Genomic DNA, 11507 nt, shown 5'->3' on the forward strand with positions numbered 1-11507 from the left:
ATGGCTCTGTTATCTGTGTTGAATAATTGATGGGAGCGGCATGTAAATGTTTTTGAGATCAGAGAAGAGCACCTGTCTGATTAGCACCCTCAATCTGTCACATGAATTTGGCAAATACCAGAATGTTTTCTACCTTCCTCCAACAGTTGGTATGCAGCAGAGATCCCCCCTAAATATTTCACATTGTTATTCCAGCAGATACCAGCAAAACAAACCACCTGCTAATATTGTGCAAAAAAAGCTAAATTGTGCTCTACTCAGAAAATACTTTCTGTTTGCCTTTAGTTGCTTTATTGACAATCTCTTTTATTTTCTTGCAGTATTTAGCCTCCTGTCATAAGATCCCATGCTGAACCAGGAGCCTGCAGTGGTTGGAGCCAAGAACAGAATACCTGTGTTCAGAAAACAGGATTATTATTATTATTATTATTATTATTAATATTAATATTATTATTATTATTATTATTATTAATAATAATAATAATATCATTGTTAAACAGGATTTATATAGCGTCAACGTATTACGCAGGGCTGTACATTAAATAGGATTCCCTAAACATACGAGTATCAGCAATCCAGACAAATAAACAATAGCCAGGGTGGTATACTAAAACAGATTTGATTGAAATTTAAATACTAATTTATATATCAAAGCCAAAAATAATTAATGCAAAAAGCAAACCAGTTAGCCTTTTTGTGTTTCCAGAAGAGTGCAATGCAGTGCACAGCATATTCGTTTTATATTGATTACATCAACATTACTTTTAGAGGAACTACAAGACAAATCAAGTTATATTAAGAGAGATACTGAACACCAAGAATTTCTTTGTTATTGTTTACTGCAAACTTGGGCGATCATCTCTGTCCCTAGCACAACACATTAAAACGGGTAACAGGATAACTAATGAACAACACTGTGAGGTAGAAGACATCTCCAGCAGGCATACTGATAACAATTAGAAAACACACTTTTTTGCAAATTGGGGCAAGGCAAGGACCCTTAACAATTTAACAACAATCTATCTTGCTGTCTGTTTTCCCAATAGAGATTTTCCCATAAAGTTGTAACTAAAAGAGGAAGCAAGAAGGAACCCTGGGCAAAAAGGAATCTCATCTTTCCTCACTATACTCAAAGCTCCAAAAAATGGGGCCTGGGATTTTAAACAATTCTATATAGACAAAAAAAGTCTGTCCTTTGTGTAATGATACTGTGCAATTTTTGGAGTGATTAGATTAAATTAGATTATTTAGGTAAAGACAGCAAAATTATCAAAAACTAATAAATACTGCTTTTGTACTGATCAATTTCCTGTAATATTTGTGTATAATGATGACCAAAAATTTAAAAGGCAAAAGTTTATTTTTGTGGTTTTTATCTCCAATACAGATTAATTATTTAACAAGTGGATAATACATCAAACACTTGTAGTCAAATGACAAGGCATTATATAGTGCTTACATATTACACAGCACTTTACAAAGTACATTGTCATATCACTAACTGTTCCTCAAAGGGGCTCCCGAACCAATGACATGGTCATGTATCATTAATTAAGTCCAAAGACATTATTCTTTTTCTTGAAGGAAAGCTAATTAACCAAACTGCATGTTTTTTGGGATGTAGGAGGACACCCACACAGACACAGGGTGAACATACAAACTCCTTGCAGAGCTCTTGCTGGGATATGAACCTATGATCTAGTGTTGCAAAGGTGAGAGTGCTAACCACTGAGCCATTCATGCTGCTCATAGTTTGTATATTAATTATAAAATGATCAAGATCAAGGGTATACCATTTTACTGGCCATGCAGAGATAGGTGACAATCCTCAGTCTCTGCCGCTGACAAAAATCACATGTCAAATGTGAACAATGCCAAAAGAGTCAGATCTGCTGAGCATATTTAATCTAAAGAATTTCTGAAAACAAAAAGTGCAGAGCTGCCAGAGTGACCCACATCACACAAAAACAATCAGCACTGAAACTTCTGCTGAGCTGGAACTGTAATATAAAGTGAGGTATCACAGTGACAATGTTTGGTGATCGAAGGTCAAAAACCCTGTTTCTCGCCAAGTACCTGGCACAGCAATCGACATACACCTAGCACACAAGCTTTCAGGAACTAATGTTGTATGACTGCAATTAAAAGATCACTTTAGTATTACTTTACTTTTATCTGTGTTTTTTGCATTTTTTTTCTGCAAAAAATTTCCTGCCAGTTTGTTTTCTGCAAAGTAAAGAATCTAGGCTTACCTTTCCAGTAGCCAATGTCTTCAAATGCTGGGCATTTGCCACTCAACAGCTCTTGCAGATAGTGTACACTAGCCTAAATACTTGCTTCTCTCACCAAACACTGCCTCATGTCACTACAGAACATAGTCAATGTTGTACCTAAAGGAATAATACATTTAAAAAATAAAACAACATTAGGAACAAGGCCCTGCCCTAATACCCCCTCCCCCCCCCCCCTTCCAAACTCAACCCCTTGTTTTCATAATGCCGCTCTCAAATCAAAAAGCATCAGCTCTGGAATCTACTGCTGTGCACTTTAACACTGCACAGCTAAGTCTCTACAAGCAAAGCTGCCCCTATATGACAGTAAACAAAGCAAGGTATCATAGCACAGTGTTAGTATTCTATATTGCTGGAAAAGCAAAGGCAGTGTGGGAAAATGATAGAAACCATGATGTCATATTCTTTTGACAATTAATTTTGCAAAAGGGAAATACATTGTATCTAAATAATATTTTGAATCATATCATGTTAGGATGGACTGAGGAGGGTTAGAACCATTTCAGTTTTCCTTATCATCTTTATCTATATTAATCTTCTCTATTTATTCACTTGTAGTAAAATGAATAGAAAGTATACAATTTTAGAGCTGTAACCAACAAGGAAACAGATGAGAATCATTCCACTATGCAGAGTTTCATCTTACTTCATGCTGTGTCCCTGAAAAAGCATGTGCAGGGAAATCTACCCACAGGCATATACAGAAAGAGAATGAAAAAACTTGAGAGGTTATCTAACAATTCTTCATTAAAATAAAATAAAAGGAGATTTATTAGCTTTCAAGATTTATCAAGCGGTATAATCTACTGCATGAAAGTGGAATCTTGTTGCAGTGGGTCAGTTTGTGGCAATGGCAATGTCTCTGTCGCAGAGTCCTTGCTGGATGGATCAATAATGAAGGTCATGGAAACTTTGGAGACAGGCTGGCAGGGAGTCACATTATACAGCATAGAAATGCCAATCTTTACAGAGCACCAACCAGTGCCATAGACCAAGAGCTCAGCAAAACAAAACAGACCTCATTAGACAACCACTAACTGCAGATTCAGTCAAAGATTTACATAAAACGGAGACAAGCTGCCAGCCAGTGCTGCAGATCACTATACTTGAAATCAGTCTATATATTAGAAGATGGTCAGACATTCAGGCACAGATCAGCCATTTGAAGATTTATTGTAGTACAGCTTCAGGCATAAACACAAAAATGTATCTTGGGCTGGCTGTGATACAGATCATATACCTGGAATACTGCCGTACACCATTATTTCAGCAAAAGGATTGAATATTCTTGGAAACTACTGTTTTGTCCTATACTCTCCAGTGACTTTTAAGCAGGGGGTTGCTTCCTGGCAACCACTGGCCATTTGGAACACTCCCCGATGTGTACACAGCCCTGCTGGTTGTTATAGTAAGTATCAGGAAGCACTTTTATTGGCTGCTGGTTCTCATGGGAGGAGGACCAATATAAAACATTACTGAAATTTACTATGACAACTGGAAAATCTGTGTAGTTATGGTAAACACTTGCTAGTATTTGTTGACTGTTAATACAATATAAATATAAATTGTATAAAATTTCGGCACTATAAAAATCCTGTTTTATAATAATAATAATCCATTGTTGTATGTAGAAATGCCCCTTTTAAATAATATTCCATGAACCTAGGCACGTCCCTAATACTAAGGGTACAGAGAAAAAAAAGGTTTTGATAAGCAGGACTTTCCAGGGCTTTTTAAAATCAAGAATTTTCATTGTATTACAAAAAACATATGAAAGGACCTACACAAATAAAGATTTATAAAAAAATATTCATAATAGCACATACAAAAGGCAATTACGACATCACATATAAATTGTTTTCTCCACAAAACTGTTTCATCAAAATATCTTGATTGCACAGAAGGAAGAAAGAACAGTATCTCTTTATCGACTCACATATCAACCACATATGTACCATGGTGCCTGATCTGGATGGATATAGACTCCCAAAAACAAATTCAAGCGAACTGACAATATCTTGGTCATAAGTTTCAGATCACAATTGATTAGCGAGATGGGCCTATAATTAGTGATATCCATGGAGCCCTTTCCCAGTTTGAAAATGACACTAATAAAGGCACAGTTGGCTTCATGAGGTAGAGGGTGGCCTTCTTGCAAATAATTGTAATATTGCACAAAATGTGGAACCAATTGGGGACCAAACGCTTTGTAGTACGCATGGGAGAATCCATCCAAACCAGATGCACTGTCCTTTTTCAAAAATGTTAGAACTTTGAGGGCTTCTTCGGGAGAAAAGGACTTCTCGAGGATATTTTTATGATTGGCTTTAATATTGGGCAAGTGGAGCCTGTTGAAAAATTCTTCTAAAAAGTTCTTGATTTTAATAAGATAGCCCTGGAAAGTCACGCTTTTCGAACCTCTTTGTTCTATACCCGTGCATAATATTAATCTATTAAATATTTGAACTAGCATCATTAAGAGAAAGTTTGCATTCCATAATACTTGTAAATGAACAGTTTTGGGGGTCAGTATATCATCACAAAAAGAAAGCTAGGTGTGACAAACCATTTGACAGAGCAAGGGATGCCAGAAATTTTTACTTCAAGCTCTGAGAAACTATGGAAAAAGTCGATAACACAATCAAAAAATATGTATGAAGGACATTATCTGGATGACAATACATGTAATAGGCAATTTTTTGTAATAGAAACACACTCATCTGACATGAGACCACAGAATGTCTTCAGAACCAGCATTTGCACACCAGCAAATCAAACAATCATGCTGAAAGACTTCATTGTGGCACAGTATAATTGGCTATGGCTGGCTGGGTACAGACACGACGTGAAATTTTGGTTGCAAGGTACTGAGAGGGGCCAATAAAAATACCAGAAAAACACCTGTTTCTACTTAACATTCTGCAGCCTACCAATTACCTGCACAAAGACACAGCACAGTAGGTAAAAAAAAAAAATCCCACCCATGAGATTTGCCAACTCTGGCAATTTACCAGCATGCATGACCTATTATCACAAGGAAAATCATAAAGTTAAGGCACAAGGAAGAGAACACCTCTCACTTGCCAAAAACACTAAAACATACCGAAAATATTTACCTCACTTTTCCAATGAAAGAACAGCCAATATTTTACTTTAGTGCCCAACATTCAAGTGACTGATGTTAACCATATGCAGAAGCAGTTCAGGGGGCAGCAGCACCAGAACAAAATGTTGATGGGACCCCATCTGAACAAAAGCACTCTTTTAATATTTTTATGCAGTATTTATATACCCTGTTTCCCCGATGATAAGACACTGTCTTATTTTTTTTGGAAGGCCAAAATATGCTCTAGGGCTTATTTTCAGGGGGATGCCTTTTTTACCCATGAAGAAGACTACAGTACACAGTTATTGAAAGGGGGGGCTGTCTTATTTGATGGCCCTGCCTTATCATCGGGGAAACACGGTAGTACCAACATATTACTCAGTACTGTACAACAACTATTATCATGTTACTAGCTGTCCCTCAAAGGAGCTCACAATGTAATGTCCCAAACTCAGTCATATGTCATTACCACAGTCTAAGGGGGGAAGCCAATTAACCTAATTGCATGTTTTTGGAATGTGGGTGGAAACCAGAGTACCCAGGGAAAACCCACTCAATACAGGGAGAACCTGCAAATACAATGCAGATAGTGTCCCGGCCAAGATTTGAACCTGGGACCTAGTGCTGCATAGGCCAGTGTGCTAACCTCTAAACCACTGTGCTGTCCACATTCAAAGTTTTAAGCTGTTTGAGAAGGTGCCTGGGTGGAAAAAACAAAAAAAGGGAAAGGAAAGAGAGCAACCCCAGGTCCTCCAGGCCCCATTATAGAGAGGCCCACAGCATTAAGAGCAGGGCCTCATGACAGGGGTGTAAGGGGCTGCCCAGGGAAAAGAGCGGGGGGGGGGGGGGGGGGGGGGGGGGGGGGGGGGGGGGGGGGGGGGGGGGGGGGGGGGGGGGGGGGGGGGGGGCAGGAGTTGATGCAGGGGGGAAGAGAAGAAGATGAGAGGATGTATATTAAAAGGGGTGGAGATATTATATAGAGATAAAAGGGGGCTGTGTCGTAGGTCGTCACAGTTTTACAAGAAGAAAATTCCCACCCTCCCTCCCTAAAAGTTTAGGTTTAGTGGGCGGTTGGGGTCGGGGGGAAGGTAAGTGCCCGTGGTAAGTTGGTGGTGAAGGGGCATCCTGGGTGGTGGAGTGCCCCTTTAAGATGTTTGAGGTGGGCCCCTGAGGCAAGGTGGGCCTAGGGGCCCTAGTGGTGGTTATGGTGGGTTGCAAATATTGCAACTGGGTGGGCTTTACCTTTCAGGACCTGCAGCCTGGTAAATAATAGCAAAAGTAAAAAGAGGTGGTTAATTTGAATGTTAAGGGTTAATAATGGAAACAAAGTCTAGAGTTAGAGTTATTACACTGTTATTTATTTAGTTATTTATATTTATTCATGTTTCAGGGTAATGTGTTAATATTCATGTTATGTTTTGTTATTCATGTTATTTAAGGTTCATTAAGGTTATGTATGTCTAAAGTTATTTAATTTATGGTTATTTATGAAAATTTATGTTAATTGGTTGGTAAATAAACGGCTGCTTGCCAGCCAATTTTAAGTTCAAAAGGAGTGTGGTATTTTATGTAAGAAGGGGGTTAAGAAAGGGAGGTTGGCAAGCGGAGTGGGGGGTGGGGAAAAAAGTAACTTGTTTAATGATGATGGTAAAATATAAAAGGGGGGGAGAGGGAGTGGAGCAGGGCAAGGGATCCGAACTACCCTTGTCAAGCCTCTTAGCCTGATATGCCTTGCGATTGCTTTCAGCCTTATGCAATAAAGAGTTCCTAATAATTACAGTAAACAAAAGCACACAAAAAGAATTCATCTTGTGCTTCTCTGAATAAAGAAAAGACAAATACAGTTTTTTTTCTGTGGGTTACAGCACTTACCATAAGAATTACATAACTGGTTTCACTTGAGAAGGTAGTAATGAATGTTTTATGTAGTAGAAGAGAAGAAGATATATATTTACCTGATCTCCTGATCTGATGTCTCTGTGTTCTGGCACTGTACTTCCTCGGTGTGCAGCAGATAAATCCACTAAATTGGTTTTAATAAAGCAGTACATATATATTGCTGGAGTGCTTCATTATATAATACATATCAGCACGCTATGCTGTACAGACCATGCCAAATAACTCTTGAATAACACTGTGTGTTTTAAATGAAAAGTAAAAGTTTCCCAATGGCTGTCCAAAATTCGGCCCTAGGGGCTCTTAACAGAGGTGAATTAATTGACAATTCAGTATTGTAGTCAGAGAGATTGATTGGCCATAGGATCAACTGGGACAAGCCAGTCTCTGAGGAGCCGTTTAACAACAACAGCATACAAAGATATTGACCCGATGACAGCAAGCTGCCGTTACTGGACAAGGGGCGCCACAGACGAGGCCAAACATGGCTAGAATATAAAGAAACTGCATGTAGAAAGAGTTTACAGAGGAGCTGTAACTGTCAATTAAGACCTAACCTCCACTTCTTGTTGGGGGGTGCTGATAGCATTGAAACCCAATACCTAAACCCTCACAAACTACAGAGGGCTTTCAGGACTAACATAAGCAACAAATACTTAAAGAAAATAACTAAACTATCTATTTATGCATTATCACTAAACTAATACAAATATAGTCACATTTTGAAAACAGTGACTATACACAGAGCTGTGAATACCACAATAAGGAGATAGATGTTTCTTGATTCGGACCAGCTCAGCTATGACATATATGTCAATAAAGTGGCCAATACAAGGACTAAAATGCATGAACAATGGCACCATTTATTATAGTAAATAGTTGTATACTCAGACATGCCTAACATAAGTACCAGGACCTGTCGTGATATTGGACACCTATATCTACTGAGAGCTCTAATACACTGTACAATGTTGTTAGTCCTCTACCCTAATTTCACTTCAGTTAACTTGATTTTACAATGAATATAACATAAAAATACAGATTACATACCAGTTTGATATAAATATATATGAAATGAGAAAAGTATGGCAAAGTACAATCAATCAACTTGGTAAATGGACAACAATGAAAATAATGACTGCTGTGGCATAGAACACGTGTTATGGATTTGCAAACATTTTTTTGCAAAGGATTAAAAAGTGTCCAAATCTGATGATGACAGAGATCTCCGAGCTGCACGCTTAATGCTCCATGAAAATCACTGTAAACATTCGGTGTTTCCTTTCCCCATGCACTACATTTAAAAGAGTTTTGGCCCACTCAAAATGTGTGAAATTCACAAGCTTACCATTTACTTTCTTACTAAGTATGTCCGTGTGTTGGTTTGCTGTTTTAATAAAGTGGAATACACGCCAAAACCTGTATATACGTAGTTATAGATTTAGTCCAGTGAATAATTGTCTGTTCAGATCACAATTCCATGGGCTGTTTCTACTGATGATTATTCTCAAAATGGCAACGAAATTGTGAAGAGGATTGTCTACATTAATCCACACCACTTTTATCTCACTCAGTAAATGACAACATGAACTAAATATAGTCCTCTAGTTTTACATTGGGACTTTACTTGAAATTATGTTGTGTGGTTGGTTAAGAACCACAATTCTTAGCAGCTGGAGGCTCTCAGGTGTTTCTGGGGCTTGTATTTCCGCAGCAGCTAACAAGCCACAGGCTGTGTTTTATCCTACAGTCCAGATAAAATGTGCATCCCAATATGGTATCCAAAGCCTGACCGAGCAAAAAGAAAAGAAGATCTTACATAATCTTACTGAACCTTTCGCTAACGGTTTATGTGCTGACATCCAAAGGCCAAAGATCACAGCATCCCGATTTTTCATTTCCAGCTTACAAAAGAGAATATTTAATGACAGGATTTGCCCCTACATTTCAAATGCCTCTTTCACTCCCTGCAGAGACAGACTCAATCTTAGCAGCTCAGCGCATCTTTGAACCAAACTTCTGAATTTAATATAGAACAACAGTACACTAGGCATTGGTGCACCCAAAGGGTTAAAGAGTAGATTCGCCAATTTCCAATGGGGTGCATTACAGAAGAGCTTAATTACAAGTCATGATCCCTTTGCCTTATTTTATCTTCCTTTTATCCTATGTCCCCTGGCACAAAGGCAACACAGTTCTGTGGAATGAGGGACACGTGCTCTCTAAATAGTAATCAGTAATTAATAATCAGTAAACAAGCACAATGGTCTAGCTGCTGAAACCTGAAAATACAGCAAAATGCAAACTCAATTTCCCAACTATACGGCTATGTTTATATGGCTTTTTTTATTAGCAGTACCACACATTTGCCATTGTCAACCAGTACTGAACTGCCCCAAAGTCTTTGTTATTACTGAACAGAATGGAGGTGATTGAAATCCCAATCAGCATTTAAATGCTGTGGACATTTCCAACAGGTTTATGTAGCCTCTCAGCTTTGCCACTTAAAGAATACCTAAGAATCTATTCCAGGTTTTCTGGATTACCCAGCTTCACTCATAAAAGTGTATTCTCTCCAGCCTTACAGAACTTTAGTAAAACAGGGCCTTAGTGTTTGTGTGTCAGCAAGATAGACAGCAGCTCAACAGAGTATTGAGAGAGGCAGGGGGAAAAATTTCCATTCACTTCCTGTCACATAGCCACACAGGAAGTGAGAGCAAATCTCTCAAAATAGTTCTAATAGATGTGAAATCTGATCAGCTGTGCAGACAGCATGAGGCTAATTTAGTGAGTATTTTAACAGATCAGGTGTAAACCACAGGTGTATTTTTTGATCACAAGCTTAGATGTGGGAGCGTTCACTGATAATACAATGATGTTCACAGAGTGGTCCTAGTTTCCTCTTATTACTTTTTCTGAAGCTGCAACACAGAATGCACATAGCACAGACTCTAGAAGCATGTGTATTGCTCATGCATGTAGCATCAATGCATGTTCATAGATGAATGTGTATTAACAAATCAAGCCCAATGAAACATTGTCCCTAACTACTACATGTAAGATTTTTTAAGAGAAGCAGAGTTCAGTCAGGACTTACCTTTAGGGTTTGGGGCACCGAGGGCCCCCAAGGTAGGAAGGCTCACAAGTGGAGGGGGGACTTCAAGGTATCAATAGTTAGAAACAGATAGGGGCCCTATGACAACAGGTCTTAGGGGTCCCTAGGATGGAAAGGCTGGGCTCCCATCATCTCTGTTCACTTCAGATTCAACAAGTGATGCCAAGACAAGTTCTCCTCTTCTCCTATTGCTTGTAGGCTGTCATTCAGGGCTGCACAGCGTAAGTGTGGCCCCTTAGCATTTCAGTATGAGTGGCTCCTATTCTCAGTAGTTGTAGCTGGTAGACCCTTTTCTTTAGTGGTTGTAGCTGGGGTCCTGTTCTCTGTGGTTGTAAATGTGGCCCCTCTCTTCAGTGGTTGTAGATGGTGGCCCCTCTGGTCAGAGATTGGGGGGACTTGTACTCAATTCTTGCAGCTGTAGGACCCTCTCTCATGTTCTTTGCACTTCTAGTTGCTGTTTCACAGAAGAACCTGTCCTTAGTGTTGGTGGGTGCCCATTCTTTGTAGTTACAACTTGGGGGATCCCTCTTCAGCTTTTATAATTGGGGGACCTTGTGCTCGGTTTCTGGCACCATGTGCCCAGTTCTGGTGCTTGAGCGGCCCCTGTCGTAAGTTGGCCGGTATAAGGGCCCTTGGGCAACAAAATGCAAGGTGGCCCCCCCCGGACTCCAGCAACATTCACAGGCCCCGATGTTCTCTCCTTGCAGCTCAGGCAGCTGTCTGTGTCCAGAGATCCCGGAGCTGCTCAGATGAATCACTGCAGACTGTGAATAAGCAGAACGGGACAACCCAGGGGCGGCCTCAGCCTGCCGGGTCCCTGTACTGAGCTCTGCACAGGGACTGGAGATACCGAGCAATACCGGGGGCACAGGAGAGATACAAGGACGGGAGGTACCAAGCAATACCAGGGGCACAGAAGAGATACAGGGACTGGAGGTACCGAGCAATACGGGGGGCACAGGAAAGATACAAGGACGGGAAGTACCAAACAATACCGGAGGCACAGGGGAGATACAAGGACGGGAGGTACCGAGCAATACCGGGGGCACAGAAGAGATACAAGGTCGGAAGGTACCGAGCAATACCGGAGGCACAGGAG

At 39.9% G+C, this 11507-nt stretch overlaps 1 protein-coding gene across 1 annotated transcript in view; it reads right to left on the reverse strand.

The window, feature by feature from the left end:
• Positions 1-11085, reverse strand: part of DAB2IP (DAB2 interacting protein) — a 275541-nt gene extending 264456 nt beyond the window's left edge. Inside the window, exon 1 of the mRNA XM_072430460.1 lies at positions 10391-11085. The gene's annotated coding sequence lies outside the window, so the exon portion shown is untranslated. The remainder of the gene's footprint in view (positions 1-10390) is intronic.
• Between the last annotated feature and the right edge of the window lie 422 nt (positions 11086-11507).

This window comes from Pyxicephalus adspersus, chromosome Z (genome assembly GCF_032062135.1).
Source record: "Pyxicephalus adspersus chromosome Z, UCB_Pads_2.0, whole genome shotgun sequence".
NCBI classification, from domain to species: Eukaryota; Metazoa; Chordata; class Amphibia; order Anura; family Pyxicephalidae; genus Pyxicephalus; species Pyxicephalus adspersus.